A 19027-nucleotide genomic window follows, 5' to 3' on the forward strand; every position below is an offset into this window, starting at 1 on the left:
ACGATGCGACATTTGGTCACATGGTGAGCTTCATATATCATTAAGACAATTCTATCTCTGTAACATCATTTGAGTTTGCTCCAATCTCAACTAATCAGCTGCTGAAAGCCTCATCAAACGTAACCATTACTTAACCATTCAAAAGCATCGTTGCTGGTTTCTCACATTTTGTTTACTGTAAACTTGAGGTTGTCAAAATCCCTGACACTTTTATCTTAAACTATAGCAAGTCACATTTTTCAAGCAGCCCTGTGCACACTGATTTACACTTGCTCCCACTCATGTGGGAGATGGACTAAGATGTTGCCTGATCTGGAGAGAAGTTCCTACGAGGAAAGGCTGAGGGACTTGAGGCTAAGGTTGAGAGGTGACTTAATTGAGACATATAAAATAATCAGAGGATTATATGGGTTCAACAGTGAGAGCTTTTTTCCTCAGATGGCAATGGCTAGCATGAGGGGACATAGTTTTAAATTGAATGTTGATAGTTATAGGACAGATGTCAGAGGTAGTTTCTTTACTCAGAGTAGAATGCACTGCCTGCAACAGTAGTAGACTTACTAAATTTAAGTGCATTTAAATGGTCATTGTATAGGCAAATAGATGAGAATGGAATAGTATAGGTTAGTTGGGCTTCAGATTGGTTTCACAGGTCGGTGCAAAATTGAGGGCCAAACAGCTGGTACTGCGCTGTAATGTTCTATGTTCTATGTTCTTAAGTAAGGTCACTGTTATAAAATTTGCAAACATGATTTTGTGGACATGTTCCTCTTTATCTCTGTAATCTCTGCCAACCTTTAAGGTACTTGCATAGGTTTAATTCTGGCCTCTTTTGCATTCTTGGCACCACCAGCAGTGACCATGCCTGTTGTTCTCTGGGTCCCATGCATTCTGTTCTGAAACATCATTGGGAATGTTATTATATCAAAGGTACTGTCTAAATATATGTTTTCAGATTTTTGTAATTTCATCTATGCCACATAATAATGACTCCTTGAGACTGATGTTGCCTTTTGCTCTGACATTAGCAGCCTTCATCTATGAGGTGGTGATGCTGTACTGTAATGATAAGCCCAAGTTGGGAAAGTTGTAGAGGAGCAGGCAGCAGACAGCGGGGAGATGCAGCAGCCGACCCAAGCTCCTGCAAGACAGACGGAGGAAATGGAAGAGGAGGGATCAAAGGAGGCAGAGCAGTGGATTATCGTTAAAAACAGGAAAAGGAAACCTCTCGAGGGCCCCAAAGCCACCAAGCGAAGGGGGAAGAGACACCTCCAAGAGGAGGATACAGGCAGCTCCTCTGAGGGTGAGGACGGGCGCAAGAAGGGTCGCCTCCGGAGGAAGAGGCAGAGCGCCGTGGGGAGAAAGGAGGGCAACACCGCCCAAGAAGGAAAAGACGATCCCTCTGAGGGGATGGGTGAAGGCCTCCCCCTACCCGGTGAGAACCAAGGGGTACCCACCGGCCCACAGCTCCAGGGAACTGGGAGCAGCGTCCCAGTGACAGCCCTGATGTCAGATGGAGAACGGGGCGATGCGGACCCTGGGTCTGACACGATGACACCAGAGCGGGGAAATGACTCCAGCGTGGAGCCGGACAACTACCTCAGCCCTGGGAAGGTCCAGCAGTTTGCTGTCACCACGGGGATGCACGCAGCTACCCCACTGGAGCAAGACCAGAAGAAAATGGACACTGGTAACCCCGCAAACTGTTAAAATGGGGTTTAAAATTGCCAGCATAAATGTGCGTAGCATTAAAGCGGCTACGCGATGTGTTTCAACGCTGGCCTTCCTGGCCAACGTCAAAGCCGATGTCCTGTTTCTGCAGGAGTGCGGGATACCGCACCTCAGCAGTTACAGGAGATGGTCGAGCTTGTGGGCCCACGGGCCGTCAGTGTGGTCGGGGGGCAACGATAGCCGCGCCTCCGGCCTGGGTATCCTGTTGCGGGGAGGCAACTTCACCATCTCCGAGGTTAAGGAGGTGGTGGGCGGGCGCCTCCTCGTCGTGGACGTCAAATACAGAAACGCTCCCGTGAGACTAATCAACGTGTACGCCCCAGTGGGTAAGAGTGAACGGTTGGCCGTCCTGCAACAGCTTCCACTGCTGCTGGCTACGTCCAGGCCGGTCATTCTGGCCGGAGACTTCAACTGCATCATTGATGCTGATGGACGATCCGGCGGGGGGGACAGTAAACCGGACGCTACGTCCAGGGCCCTGATGGAAACGGTCAAAGACGCCAAGCTGCACGACGTCTTCAGCGCCCCTGCAGATGGAGCGCAGCGTAGATACACCTGGTCACGGGCAGACGGGTCTATCCGCTCAAGGATAGATTACCTGTTTGTGCCCCGAACGCTCTCGGTCAGATCCACCGACGTCAAGCCGGTGTTCTTCTCTGACCACTGCCTCCTGCTGGCCGACTGTCACCTACAGGACGAACAGCGGGCGGGCAAGGGAACGTGGAAACTGAACACTAAGCTGTTGACCCCGGGAAACATCGAAGAGCTCAAGAGGGATTACGCAGGTTGGAGAACCGTGAAGCCCCTCTTTGAGTCTCCAGCGGACTGGTGGGAAACGGTAAAAGGGAACATCAAGAGGTTCTTTATCCTCAAAGGTGTCCAGGAGGCGAGAGAGAGGCGGGGAAAACTGTCCCAGCTCCAGGAAAGTATGCAGAACCTGCTCCTGCTGCAGACGATGGGGGTGGATGTCACGGAGGACCTCAAGGAGGTGAAGGGCCAGCAAGCCTCGCTCTTTGCCTTGGAGGCCTCCAGGATAATCTTCCGGTCCAGGGTCCGCTCGGTGGAGCAGGACGAGACGTGCTCACGTTTCTTCTTCCAGAAGGTGCACAAAGAGAGCTCCGTGCTCAGCAGCCTGAAGAAAGAAGATGGCTCGGTAACGTCATCTCAGGCTGACGTCATGAGGATCAGCAAATCCTTCTACGCCAGCCTGTATGACTCGAAGCCGACCGACAGCGCGGCCTCCCAGTCGTTCCTGTCCTCTATCACGGAGGTCCTAGATGACGGAACACGAGAGAGGCTGGACCAGCCGCTATCTCTGGATGAACTGACCAAGGCCCTCGAGTCCTTCGAAAAGAATAAAACTCCCGGAAGCGACGGCTTACCGGTCGAGGTTTATTCCGCTCTTTGGGACTTGATCGGCCAGGACCTGCTGGAGGTGTATGTCAGTATGCTCCGGGCAGGTACCATGAGTGAATCCATGAGGAAAGGCATCATCACCCTTGTCTACGAGCGGAAGGGGGAGAGGGAGGAAATTAGAAATTGGAGACCGATCTCACTGTTAAATGCAGACTACAAAATCCTGTCAAAGGTCATCGCCAACCGGGTCAGGTCTGCTCTGGGATCGGTGATCCACCCGGACCAAACCTGTGCTGTACCGGGCAGGAAGATCTCTGAGAGTCTCGCACTCCTCAGGGATACGATCGCCTACGTGCAGGACAGGGGGGTGGACACCTGCCTCATCAGCCTGGACCAGGAGAAAGCCTTTGACAGGATATCGCATACATATATGAGGGATGTCCTCTCCAGAATGGGCTTTGGGGAGGGAATCGGAAATTGGATCAGACTGCTCTACACCAACATTGTCAGTGCAGTCTCAATCAATGGGTGGGAATCAGATAGCTTCCCTGTAAGATCTGGAGTCAGGCAGGGATGCCCCCTCTCACCCGCCTTGTTTGTGTGTTGCATAGAGCCATTTGCCGAATCCATCAGGAAGGATGCGAGCCTGAGAGGGGTGACTATTCCTGGCAGCGGGGGCCTGCAGGTTAAGGCCTCCCTGTACATGGATGACGTCGCTGTTTTCTGCTCGGATCCGCTGTCCGTGCACAGACTCGTGTGCATCTGCGACCAGTTCGAACGGGCCTCGGGGGCCAAGGTAAACCGAGGCAAGAGCGAGGCCATGCTCTTCGGGAACTGGGCCGACCAGTCCTCTATCCCCTTCACCGTCAGGACTGACCACCTGAAGGTGCTGGGTATTTGGTTCGGGGGGGCTGGGGCGTGCGCCAAGACCTGGGAGGAGCGGATCAGGAAGATGAGACAGAAACTAGGCAGATGGGGGCAACGGTCGCTCTCCATCGCGGGAAAAAACCTGGTCATCAGGTGTGAGGTACTCTCAGTATTGCTATATGTGGCACAGGTCTGGCCTATCCCCAGGACCTGTGCCGCCGCAGTCACCCGGGCCATCTTCCAATTCATTTGGAGATCAAAGATGGACCGGGTCCGAAGAGACTCAATGTACAAAGACCGGTGCAATGGGGGAAAAAACACGCCCAATGCCACCCTCACCCTGATGGCCACCTTTGTGTGTGGCTGCATCAAGCTGTGCGTGGATCCCCGGTACGCAAACACCAAGTGTCACTACGTACTGAGGTTCTACCTGTCCCCGGTGTTGCGAAGGATGGGCCTGGCCTCGCTGCCGCGGAACGCTCCGAGTAGTTGGACCGTTCCGTATCACCTGTCCTTCGTGGAGATATTTATGAGGAAAAACACCTTTGACCACAAGTCCATCAGGAAGTGGTCAGCACGTAGCGTCCTTGAGACCCTTCGGGAAAAGGAGAGGGCGGATCCTGTCGAGCGGTTCCCTGAGCAGACTGTCAAAGCCATTTGGCAGAATGCCTCATCGCCAGAACTTTCCAACAAGCACCAAGACGTGGCTTGGCTGGTGGTGAGAAGGGCTCTGCCTGTGAGATCCTTTATGCACGCCCGGACTCTCTGCCGCACCGCACGCTGCCCTCGAAGTGGCTGCGGGGGGGACGAGACTGTCACACACCTCCTTCTGGAATGTGCCTATGCAGAGGAAGTCTGGAGAGGAATGCAGTGGTGCTTGTCGAGGTTCGTCCCGAGCAGCGCCGTGACGCGGGACTCCGTGCTCTACGGCCTGTTCCCCGGGACTCACACCGAGACGAACATTAACTGCGCCTGGAGGATCATCAACTCGGTGAAGGACGCTCTCTGGGCGGTCCGAAACCTGTTGATCTTCCAGCTGAAGGAGTTGACCCCGACCGAGTGTTGCAGACTGGCACATTCCAAGGTCCAAGACTACGTGTTGAGGGACGCGCTGAAGCTTGGGGCAGCTGCCGCCAAGGCGCGGTGGGGAAAGACCACTGTGTAAGATCGGCCTGCCGAAAGAAGAACAGGGGGCCCATACAGACGTTTTTTTGGGCTCTGCTGATGCCTCAGCCAAATATATGTATATATACAAGATTGAAAAAATGCACAGGATTGTAAAGGACAAGAATAAAGTCGAATCTGTGTTTGTAAATATGGACATATGTATGGCATGATCCAATGTACAGACCATCAAATCATTTATGAATAAAGTATATTTTTGAAATAAAAAAAAAAGATAAGCCCAAGTTATCATTTTTACAGTGGAGTCAAGATGGGATGGAAGGCCCCACTCCAACCTACATCAGGTAATAAAACACGCTTGCAGAGAATGAACGTTGACCTTCTTCCTAGCCAAATTTAACTCATGCCCTCAAAACACTAGAAAAATTAGTTTTGATGAGCAAGTTTTTTTAAATTATCTGTAATATTTAGAAATTGTATGTATATCTCATAACGGAAACATTCTTTGTCGATAAGTAGGATGGTAGAGTAAATAAAGTATTAGGAACATATTTAATTTCAAAACTTTGTTTTACATTACAAATCAATTACATTAATAAAAAGTTTACATTGAAATGTTGACTAGGTGAAGTTCATATATAAGTACAGAACACAGGGAAATACATTGCTATCTGTGTGGTTTATACATGGTCCTTAACCTGCTGATTCAAAAAGGTGAAAAGCTGAAGAGAAATAGTAGTATAAAAAGAAATATAAGTTTATTTGGCATTCATTGGCAAACTTCCTGAATTGGAACTTCTTCCTTTCAACCCACCAAGTTGAAAATATCATCTGGAAATTTTGTTGAATTTATCCAATTGGTAGTTGTAAGTGCTGCAAATGATAAGCATATATCTAGCTGAGATTTATGCTGGCCTTGTACCAAGGCTTTGGCTGTTAAACAGGGGACCTTTCTTAAACTGCTTGGTGATATAATCAAAAAATGGGGACAAATAACCAAATTCTGAAACTTTTGTTTGAAGCTAAGGAGCAGCATGGAGTTTGAAAGATCATCAGCAAGAAAATTTAAACCAATCTTAAACAAGATTGGTAGGGTGGAAGGTGGGGAAAGAGACAGATCAATGGGAAGCAAGAGAGAGAAGGAGAGTGAGCGAACTGAGAACGGGATACACAGTTAGATCAGAAGACCATGAGAAATAAGAACAGGAGTAGACTGTTAGGCCCTTGAAATTGTTCCACTATTCAATAGGATCATGGCTGATCCAACATTCCTCATGTCCACATTCCTGCTTTTTCCCCATAACCCTTGATTACCCTGCTAATCAGGAATCTATCTATCTCAGCCTTAAATATACGCAAGAACACTGCCCAAACAGCTCAAAGTCTCATAACTCCCTGAGGAAGAAATTCCTCCATATCTCAGTCTTAATTTGGCAACCCTTTATTCTGAGACTACATCCTATGGTCCAAAACACTCCCAGGAGAGGAAACATCTTTTCAGCATCTATCCTGTCAAGCCCCTTAAGAATCCTATTTGTCTCAGTGAGATCACCTTTCATTCTTCTAAACTCCAGTGAATAAAGTCCCAATTTGTTAAGCCTTGGTCCTAAAATAATTCCTCCATACCACTAACCTCTGAACTGTCTCCAATATAACAATATCTTTCATTAACAAGGCTCACATTGCTCCAGAAAAAGACACAAAGAATTGTGAATTGTGAAACAAAAACAAAAACTGCTGGAGAAACTCAGCAGGTCTGGCAGTATTTATGGAGAGAAAGCAGAGTCAATGTTTCAGGTCTAGTGACCCTTCTTCAAAACATATACTTGAATCCCTTTGAAATAGTGGTCAACATACCATTGGCCTTCCTGATTACCTGCTGCATCTGTGTTTTAGCCTTCCGTGGTTTGTGGACAAGGACACCCACATCCTTTTATGTAAAAACTTTCATCAGCTTTTCTCCATTTAAATAATACTGTTCTTCTGTTCTCCCATCCAACATAAACAACTTCATTTTCCTACATAATACTCCATTTGGCAACCTAATTTTCCTAATATCTTTCTGCAAACTGTTGCCTGTTTTCAACTTGCCTTTTCACCTATTTGTGAGTCATCTGCAAATTTTGCTATAGTACATTTGCTTAATTCCTCCAAGTCATCAATATATATTATAAACAGTTGTCATCCCTGACCTAACTCCAGAAGGCTGGTATCCTATCACCAAGTCACCCTTTATTTACACATGGAAAGTCCTTGACATTGATCACTCAGCGCGAGCTCTCAGATTAAACAGGACATTTGACACTCCTGTTCTTTATTTTTATTTTTGCCCGACACTACCACAGCACCCAAAGGTTCTCGGCAGTAGTGCTCATACTTTCCTCATAACTCTCATGGAACACTCTTGTTTTTATCTGTCAGCCAGGGCTCTCCGATTGGATCAGATTAACAGCCTAATCAGGAAACACATGCTCTATGAAGTCCACCTGGCTGACAATCACTACATTCCTAAGACTCTGTGTTGAGAACAAAGGTTGGATTTTTTTTTTGTAGCTCCTCCTGGGTCTTTTCAGCACCGGCTCAGGTTCCTCCAGTTCTGCCTCTGATACAGGTGTCATGTAATTCATAGTAGATGGCCTCTTGCGCCCAGACCATCCCAGAAAAAATGCATTCTCTTCTTCATGTGGCAAAGTGGCAAGGCAGCTACATCGGCCGCGCCCATCTCTGATTCCAAGGTATCTTCAATATTTGACATTGTGGGAGTCCTGTGAGTTCTGGAACAATCCAAAGGTTGTTGAGAAGTTAGTCACATTTTCCTCTCACACTGTTTGTAATATTTGTAGCTTTAATATTGTCCAAAAGCTTGTTCAGGACCATCACATCTCTCTGAACTAGATACATGATGTCGCATCGACTATGCCCCTTCCGATACAGGGCCATTCCCATGGTTCCTACACCAAACTTCATCCCTGAAGTAAACTGTCTCTTTTGCTTGTGTCCAACATTAGCATTCCTGATGCTGTTTCACCCACTCTTCAGGCTGGGAAGATCAGATTTAACCTGGTACAGTGTCTTCTCCCTATTAACAACTCTGCTGGAGCTATCCCTGTAGTTCCATGAGAGGTGGCCCGATAATCAAATAGGAATGGGGACAGTTTATAGAGTGAAGGTGCAGGCTGTTTCTTGAAACATCCCTTCAAAGTTTGGATTTTTTTTTTCTGCTAGACCAGTGGATGATGGATTGTTTGGAGCTATCCTTGTATGTTGAATATCATTCAATTTTAAGAAATATCCAAGTTCCCTGCTGGTAAACGATAGTCCGTTACCTGTGAACAACACTTCCAGGAGTCCACGTATTGCAAAAGATGTTTGCAGTTTTTCTATCATCATTCCTGTGTTTGACGAATGAACCCCATGGACACCGTGCTACGTTGAGTGGGCATCCACAATGACTAGGAACACTGTGCCCAATAAAGGGCTTGCATAGTTGATGTATAGACAAGTTCATGGTTTACCTGGCCGTTCCCACAAATGTGGTGGAGTTGCTGACAATAATGTTTGTCTTTCTTGGCGCTCTGGGCACTGCCCCGCCAATGTAGTTAGGCCTACATCCAATCTTGGCCATCAGACATAATTTCTCACCAACATATGGGCGGCATGGTGGCTCAGTGGTTAGCACTGCTGCCTCACAGTGCCAGGGACCCAGGTTCAATTCCTGCCTCAGGCAACTGTCTGTGTGGAGTTTGCACATTCTCCCCATGATGGCGTAGGTTTGCTCTGGTTTCCTCCTACAGTCCAAAGATGTGCGTAGGTTAGGTGAATTGGCCATGCTAATTTGTCCATAGTGTTAGGTGCAGGGCTAAATGTAGGGGAATGGGTCTGGGTGGATTGCTGTTTGGAGGGTTGGTGTGGAGTTGTTGGGCCGAAGGGCCTGTTTCCACACTGTAGGGAATCTATCTAATCTTCATTTTGGACACCCCTGGATGATACTGATGGAGTTCAACCAGTATCTGGAGGGGCCTTTATTTGGGACAATCACACTTGCTCACTGCAAGAATATGCAGTCATCTACTGTGATCTGGTATCTTTCCATCCAAAAAAATTTCAATTCTGATTGTGATAGCCCTTTGAATATCCCCATTACAACCAGCTGTTTCAGTTTTGCCAGAACCAGATATTTCTGTGTCCTGAGTCTGATATGGTCAGCTGTGACTGGAAGTGCGTAAAAAATTTAAATCCACTATGGACCCTTCCAATGGTGATACCACTGGTGGCATATCTGCCAGCTGGAGGTGGCTCAATGCATCAACATTCATTACTTGGCCTCTCAGATGGTGTAAAAACAATGACTGCAGATTGCTGGAAACCAGATTCTAGATTAGTGGTGCTGGAAGAGCACAGCAGTTCAGGCAGCATCCAAGTAGCTTCGAAATCGACGTTTCGGGCAACAGCCCTTCATCAGGAATAAAGGCAGTGAGCCTGAAGCGTGGAGAGAACTTAGAATTCTATGCAATTAGTATTAGATTCTACTGCTGACTTCAGCCAGAAGCTATGGCAGCATTGCATTGTCCTGTTTGAGTAGTCCGTTATTTTTACAAATTTACATCCATAAAGGTATTGTGGAACTTCCTGACTCCAAATATGATCACCAAACCTTCTGTCTCTAGTTGGGCATGTTTATGCACTACACTGGCCAAATTCCTGGATGCATATGCTATAGGGTGTTCCTCTCTATTGAGCTACAAAGAGCTAAAACTACTCCAGTGTCATACAGGGAGTCATTGCCTATCAATAACAGATCTTGCTTGGGATCATAGTGTGACAACACCTTAGAGGATCTTAGCTGTTTCTTCACTTCCCTGAAAGCTATGTCTTGGTTACATGACCACTTCCAAGGCTGACCATTTTTTAGGAGTGGTTACAAATGTGCGAGGCTAGAGCCCAAGTTATGTATCAATGTTCTGTAATAATTCACCAGGCCAAGACAAGTCCTAACTCTGGTACAGACGTGGGAGTCAGGGCACCTTCGATCACTTTCACTTTGTCTTACAATGGTGTAACCCAGTCTTATTAACTCTGTAGCTCAAGTAGGTCACTTGGGATGCCTAGATCATACATTTTTTTCCTTCAAAGGTATTGCCCACCTGGGGAAAATGTCTATAGTTCTGTAAGTGCTCCTTAATAGTTTTCCCTGTTATTAGCACATCATTTAGATAAATGGTGATTTGGCGTCTACCTTTTAAAATGTTCTGCACTATTTGCTGAAAACTTGTACAGGCTGACAATACCTCAAATGATACTGTGGGATCATGTTCAAATAATGACCGGAATTGGTGAGTCTGTTTTATTCAGCAATCACAGTGCAGACTCGTAGCAGCTATAGAATCTCGAAATACAGTTCTTATAAGAGTCTGTCAATAACAGTTCTTACATATATTAAAGTGTTACATTGTTTTATCTGTATTACACAAAAATTTGAAGGGCTTCTGACCTGGGAGACAGGAGATGGGTTAAAATATGCTAACTGCTGGCTGATACTTCTGATGTCTGTCCAGTCTGCTTGCATAATTAAGAGGTATTAGTCCTTTTCTCTTTTATATCAGCAAATGTTAATAAAAATACTAGGCCTATATGCTTTAAATAAGTTAAAAATTGTACCTTTACTTAATTAAAAAAATAAAGAATATTAAACTGTTATTGCAGCTGGGTTGTGAGATTTGTTTACAATTTGCCGATGTGAGTTTCTTTCATTCATGCAAATTCATGGAAGTGTTGTTTTGTCAGTTAGTTTCTTAAAGGGATACAAACTAATTGGGGAATCTATTTGGGTCCAGGAGATGGTTGGTAAGGACTGATTTATACTGTAATGTTTCGTAGAGACTTGATGGGGATGGTATTTTTCTCTGTGCTACACTTATTCAGAGGTAAACACTGCTTATAGCAAGGGCTGATAATGCAGTAATGCGTTTAAGAGGGTTGTTTAAAGTTTGATCTATTTTATGATAGTAAAATATACTACTGAACCATGGTTTAATGAATGAATGAATGAAGGAATGAATGAATCCATGTTATAGGAAATAACGAGTTAGTAAAGGGTTATGAATGATTGAACAAGAACTCGGTATAAATGAATATAGCCAGCTGGTGAGTGAGTTAATAAAGATAATCTATTACACAATATCTCATAACACAATATCTCACAATAGAAACATGATGTAGGTTGACTACAATTGATTATATATAGACCACTGAGTCTCACATCGGTGGCTGAGAAGCTATTGGAGAGAATTCTTAGGGATAGGATTTACCCACATTTGAAAAAGCATGGCCAAGGTAGGGACAGTCAGCATGGGTTTGTGCAGGGCAGGGCATGTTTTACTAACTTGATTGAATTTTTCGAGGAGGTGACAAAGGTGATTGATGAGGATACAGCAGTGGATTTTATCTACATGGATTTTAGTAAGACTTTCCACAAGGTCCCTCAAGACTTATCCAGAAGATTAAGATGCATGGGATTCATAATGACTTGGCCACATGGATTCAGAATTGGCTTGCTCTCAGAAGGCAAAGGTTAGTGGTGGAAGTGTGCTTTTCTGGCTGGACGTCTGTGAGTAGTGATGGAGGCAGAAAGGATAGGGGTATTGAATGGGCTTTTCGATAAGCACATGAATAAGCAATAAATGGAGGGATGTGGACCATGCACAGGCAAAAGGTATTAGTTTAATTTGACATCAAGTTTGTCACAACATTGTGGGCCAAAGGGCCTGTTCCTGTGCTTTTCTATATTCAGTATTATATGCAGGCCACCAGCCACTGTGGCTGGCATCTTCTGACAAGATAGTACTTGACTATTATGGCTTGTGATTCACCAAGAAGATCACCTATCAGCTCTTGCTGCTTGAAAGTGCAGAATGGAATCAGTTGCCCTGAAGACAGCCACTTATCACCCACATTTTCTCCCTCCCACATATGTGCAGCACAGAATCTAAACCAATATGTTCAAACCGTGAATATTCTTTGAATTACCTAGGAACCTGTGGAGCCCATATAATGCCCTACAACTTTCTCCATGGCAATTTCTCAGCCATGTTTAACTTGGGTTAAACAATGGGGTTGAAAAAGAGCAAAAGTGAAGACTGCAGATGCTGGAGATCAGAGTCAAGATTAGAGTGGTGCTGGAAAAGCACAGCAGGTCAGGCAGCATCCGAGGAGCAGGAAAATCAACGTTTCAGGCAAAAGCCCTTCATTGGAAATGGCAGTGGAGATGACCTGGAGGTTGCAGTGAGAGAGAGACTCTCTGAGATCTTTGTAGAGAGAGGAGGAGAACTTCTTCAAGATAGGCATCCTTGTAAGAGGATTCATAGTAAGATTAAAATGGGGCTGAAAAACCTATCAGCCATGATTGAATGGCACAGCAGATTTGATGTGCCAAATGGCCTAATTTCTGCTCCTATGTCTTATGATCTTATACTTGCCAACCAACTTTAACATGCATTATAAATTGCTGTAATTGTTTGAAATTTATTATTTTTGTACTTGTCCTTTTGTGTGCAAGATGAAGTCTTTGGCAACACATCTCTCCTTTCAGCAATTTTCAAGTTCTTCATTACCAAGCAACCTTTTTTATGTGCAGGCAGTCCCAGAGTTGCAAAGGAGTTCCATTCTGGAGTCTGTTCACAAGTCAATTTGTATGCAAGTTTGAACACACTGCAGGACAACACAAATGAATCATTCATAAGTATAGGAAATACTTGTACATCGAGCCTTTAAAATTATACCCCTGAATGAGATCACATTTGTGAGTACGAGCATTGACCAGTCAAATGTTCATAAATTGGCAAACCCCAATATTAGATGATTTCTTCTGTGCTGTATATTTTTCATTGTGATTTCAGTGGATAGAACTCATCTTTAGTTCAGTTGGTTTGTAGTTTAAGGTCACACAGGAGAATGTAATTTAGCATGTTATTTCACATCGCACTGAGGGAATGCTGCACTTTGCTACCTTTTTGACAAGTTGATAGAGTCATAGAGTCATAGGGTTGTGCAGCACTGAAACAGTTCCCTTGATCTGACTCATCCATGCTGACTAGATATCCTAAATTAATCTAGTTCCCTTTGCCAACATTTAGCTCATATCCCTCTAAATCCTTCTATTCATGTACCCGTCTAGATGTCTTTTAAATATTGCAATTGTACAGTGTACCACCACTTCCTCTGTCAGTTCATTCCATACATACACCACAATCTGCAGGTAAAAGGTGCCCTTTAGGTCCCTTTTATATCTTTTCCCTCTCACCTTAAACTAATGCACTTGAGTTTTAGACTCCCCTATCCTGGTAAAAAGAACTTGGCTATTCACCCTATCCATGCCCCTCATGATTTTATAAACATTTGTAAAGTCACTCCTCAATCTTCAACACTCCAGGGAAAATAGCCTCTCCCCAGAGCTCAAACTCTAACTCTGGCAACATCCTTGTAAATCTTTTCTGCATCCTTTCAAGTTCAACAACATTTTACCCAAGGCTGGAGACCAGAATTGAATGCAATATTCCAAAAGTGGCCAAACCATTGTCCTGTACAGCCGCAACACAACAACTCACCTCCACTACTCAATGATCTGATCAATAAAGGCAAGTGTATACCAAACACCTTCTTCACTACCCTGTCTACTTGTGACTCCACCTACAAGCAACTATGAACCTACACCCCAAGGTTCTGTTTGTTCAGCAAATATCCCCAGAACCCTACAATTAAGTGCATAAGCCTTGCCCTGATTTGACTTTCCAAAATGTAAAACTTCACATTTATCTAAATTGAACTCCATCTGTCACTCATTGGTGCATTTGGTTAAGGTCCAGTTGTACTCTGAGTTAACCTTTTTCACTGTCCACTACACCACCAATTCTGGTGTTATCTGCAAACTTATTAACTATTCCTCCCATATTTAGATCCAAATTATTTAAATTTATTAAACCAAAGAGTTTATGTATCTTCTCAAATAGATGTAAAACATTGAGGTTGTAAAACATTTCTAATTATCATTAATCTCATTGCTGTTTGCTGACCTTACTATGTGTAAATTAAAAGCTGCATTTCTTAAAGGTACACTAGTTGCTACACTTAAAAAATGAGTTCATTGCCTGTAGAGTGCTTTGGGATCTTGTGAAAGGAAAAATGAACATGCAGATGTTTTCTCTTTATTGCTGGCAATTTGCTTCTTTAATTATTTCTTAGAAGTGAATCCCAGGTTTATTCTAAAACAGAGATTTGACTAAACCCAGACCTTCAATGTGGTCATAATTTAAGTGAGAATTTAAACTCTTCCAACTGTTTAAATTTACAGTTTTTGACATGGTTACTTTCTGTGTACATGGTGGATGTGATTCTCAATCTCTAAATCTCTCAATCTCTGCTAACCCTGCAACCACATGATCATTACAAATCAATTAGAAGCACTTTGGAACTCTGTCCTTAATGTAATCATTCTGCAACTATGACTGTTAATCTGATCATTGCATACTAATACCTATTATCTGCCAGCTTTACTTGTGAGTGAAGCGGTAGTTTGCTGTCTGGTCTCGTCTCTGTTCTAAAAAAACAACTTCCTTTTTTGTGGACTGAACATATTATAGTTGTGCTTTCATAAGATACATGTTGTACCTTAGTAGTAGCAATTTAACGAGAGGTCATGTATGTATATTTTAGAAGATTAAATGAGTACTAAATTGAAGGAGACATATAAAAACACCACTCCATTAGCTGTAGACTTAGTGACTCACAGCAGCAACCCACATAATTATTGTATGAATTTCCATGGTCTCATGTCATTAGTCATTGGGAAAAAAGCTAATTTATCAAAAGCAGATCTACTTTCCTGATGTTGAGATATTTCTTCAAAAGGCATTAAATTTAAAAACTTTCAACTAAGCATTGCTCTATCAATATATTGAGAGGATGTAGAACATAGAATAGGGAGATCAACTATTTTTAAAATGTCTAATTTCTTCCTTGAATTAAATGGTTTGTCATTTCTCTGCCCATTGTGTTTGCCTGCTTGACGTAGAACATAGAACATAGAACAATACAGCACAGAACAGGCCCTTCGGCCCACGATGTTGTGCCGAACTTCTATCCTAGATTAAGCACCCATCCATGTACCTATCCAAATGCCGCTTAAAGGTCGCCAATGATTCTGACTCTACCACTCCCACGGGCAGCGCATTCCATGCCCCCACCACTCTCTGGGTAAAGAACCCACCCCTGACATCTCCCCTATACCTTCCACCCTTCACCTTAAATTTATGTCCCCTTGTAACACTCTGTTGTACCCGGGGAAAAAGTTTCTGACTGTCTACTCTATCTATTCCTCTGATCATCTTATAAACCTCTATCAAGTCACCCCTCATCCTTCGCCGTTCCAACGAGAAAAGGCCGAGAACTCTCAACCTATCCTCGTACGACCTACTCTCCATTCCAGGCAACATCCTGGTAAATCTTCTCTGCACCCTCTCCAAAGCTTCCACATCTTTCCTAAAGTGAGGCGACCAGAACTGCACACAGTACTCCAACTGTGGCCTAACCAAAGTCCTGTACAGCTGCAACATCACTTCACGACTCTTGAATTCAATCCCTCTGCTAATGAACGATAATACTCCATAGGCCTTCTTACAAACTCTATCCACCTGAGTGGCAACCTTCAAAGATCTATGTACATAGACCCCAAGATCCCTCTGTTCCTCCACCTGACTAAGAACCCTACCATTAACCCTGTATTCCGCATTCTTATTTGTTCTTCCAAAATGGACAACCTCACACTTGGCAGGGTTGAACTCCATCTGCCACTCCTCAGCCCAGCTCTGCATCATATCTAAGTCCCTCTGCAGCTGACAACAGCCCTCCTCACTGTCCACAACTCCACCTATCTTCGTATCATCTGCAAATTTACTGACCCACCCTTCGACTCCCTCATCTAAGTCATTAATAAAAATTACAAACAGCAGAGGACCCAGAACTGATCCCTGCGGAACTCCACTTGTAACTGGGCTCCATGCTGAATATTTACCATCTACCACCACTCTCTGACTTCGACCGGTTAGCCAGTTTTCTATCCAATTGGCCAAATTTCCCTCTATCCCATGCCTCCTGACTTTCCGCATAAGCCTACCATGGGGAACCTTATCAAATGCCTTACTAAAATCCATGTACACTACATCCACTGCTCTACCCTCATCCACATGCTTGGTCACCTCCTCGAAGAATTCAATAAGACTTGTAAGGCAAGACCTACCCTTCACAAATCCGTGCTGGCTGTCCCTAATCAAGCAGTGTCTTTCCAGATACTCGTAAATCCTATCCCTCAGTACCCTTTCCATTACTTTGCCTACCACAGAAGTAAGACTAACTGGCCTGTAATTCCCGGGGTTATCCCTATTCCCTTTTTTGAACAGGGGCACAACATTCGCTACTCTCCAGTCCCCTGGTACCACCCCCGTTGCCAGTGAAGACGAGAAGATCATTGCCAACGGTACTGCAATTTCCTCTCTTGCTTCCCACATAATCCTAGGATATATCCCGTCAGGCCCGGGGGACTTGTCTATCCTCAAGTTGTTCAAAATGTCCAACACATCTTCCTTCCTAACAGGTATCTCTTCTAGCTTATCAGTCCGTTTCACACTCTCCTCTTCAACAATACGGTCCCTCTCGTTCGTAAATACTGAAGAGAAGTACTTGTTCAAGACCTCTCCTATCTCTTCCGACTCAATACACAGTCTCCCACCACTGTCCTTGATCGGACCTACCCTCGTTCTCGTCATTCTCAGGTTTCTCACATACGCATAGAATGCCTTGGGGTTATCCTTGATCCTATCCACCAAGGATTTTTCATGCCCTCTCTTAGCTCTCCTAATCCCTTTCTTCAGGTCCCTTCTGGCTATCCTGTATCCCTCCACTGCTCTGTCTGAACCCTGTTTCCTCAACCTTATATAAGCCTCCTTCTTCCTCTTTACTAGACATTCAACCTCCCTCGTCAGCCAAGGCTCCCTCACACGACCATTTCTTTCCTGCCTGATCGGTACATACATATCAAGGACACGTCGTATCTGCTCCTTGAAAAAGTTCCACATTTCCACCACATCCTTCCCTGACAGCCTATGCTCCCAACGTATGCTCCTCAAATCCTGTCTTACAGCATCGTAATTTCCCTTCCCCCAATTGTAAAAACTTCCTTGTTGTGCGCACCTATCTCTCTCCATAACCAAGGTGAAAGTCACAGAATTGTGGTCACCATCACCAAAATGTTCACCCACTAACAAGCCCACCACTTGTCCCGGTTCATTACCGAGTACCAAATCCAATATGGCCTCCCCTCTGGTTGGACAATCTACATACTGCGTTAGAAAAGCTTCCTGGACACACTGCACAAACACCGTCCCATCCAATCTACTTGATCTAAAGAGCTTCCAATCAATATTTGGGAAGTTGAAGTCGCCCATGACTACGACCCTGTGGCTTCTGCACCTTTCCAAAATCTGTTTCCCAATCTGTTTCTCCACATCTCTGCTGCTATTGGGGGGCCTATAATAAACACCCAACAAGGTGACTGCACCTTTCCTATTTCTGACTTCAGCCCATACTACCTGCAGAGGCAGATCCCCCTCAAACTTCCTTTCTGCAGCCGTTATACCATTTCTAATTAGCAATGCCACCCCCCCTCCTTTTTTACCACCCTCCCTAATCTTACTGAAACATCTGTAACCAGGAACCTCCAACAGCCATTCCTGTCCCTCATCTATCCATGTTTCCGTGATGGCCACAACATCGTAGTCCCAGGTACCGATCCACGCCTTAAGTTCACCCACCTTATTTCTGATACTCCTTGCGTTGAAGTATATGCACTTGAGCCCATTTCTGTGTCCGCAAGTAGTCCCTGTCAGTGCTACCTTCTCCACAGCCTCCCTACAGTCTTGGACATCCTGACACACAGCTAGCTTACTTGCTGGACTACAAGTCCGGATCCCATCCCCCTGCCAAATTAGTTTAAACCCCCCCGATGAGTGCTAGCAAACCTACCCCCCAGGATATTGGTGCCCTTCTGGTTCAGGTGCAACCCGTCCTGTTTATACAGGTCCCACCTTCCCCAGAATGCAGTCCAATTGTCCAAATATCTGAAGCCCTCCCTCCTACACCATCCTTGCAGCCACGTGTTCAACTGCACTCTCTCCCTATTCTTTGCCTCTCTGTCACGTGGCACCGGCAACAACCCAGAGATGACGACTCTGTCTGTCCTAGCTTTTAGCTTCCAGCCTAACTCCTTGAGCTCTTGAATGACCTCCCCACCCCTCTTCCTACCTATGTCGTTGGTGCCAATGTGTACCACGACTTCTGGCTGCACACCCTCCCCCTTAAGGATTCTGAAGACACGGTCCGAGATGTCTCGGACCCTAGCACCCGGGAGGCAACAAACCATCCGAGAGTCTCGCCCATGTCCACAGAACCGCCTGTCCGTCCCTCTAACTAGAGAGTCCCCTATAACTAGCGCTCTCCTCTTCTCCCCCTTTCCCTTCTGAATCTCAGAGCCACAGACCCCTTCACTGCAGCTTACACCTGCAAGGCTGTCCCCCCCAACAGTTTCCAAAGCTGTATACCTATTTTTTAGGGGAACGACCACAGGGGAACCCTGCACTGCCTGCTTCTTCCCCTTCCCACCTCTAACTGTTACCCAGCTACCTCTGTTCTCCGGCGTAACTATGTCCCTGTAGCTTCTATCGATCACCCTCTCAGCCTCTCGAATAATCCTCAGCTCATCCAGCTCCAGTTCCAGTTCCCTAACTCGTTCGGTGAGGATCAGGATCTGACTGCATTTCCTGCACACGAAGTCGGCAGGAGTATCGGTGGTCACCCCTACCTCAAACATCCTGCAGGAGGAACATTCCACCGCCTGCATGAA

Source organism: Chiloscyllium punctatum, chromosome 2, assembly GCF_047496795.1.
Source record: "Chiloscyllium punctatum isolate Juve2018m chromosome 2, sChiPun1.3, whole genome shotgun sequence".
Classification (NCBI taxonomy): domain Eukaryota; kingdom Metazoa; phylum Chordata; class Chondrichthyes; order Orectolobiformes; family Hemiscylliidae; genus Chiloscyllium; species Chiloscyllium punctatum.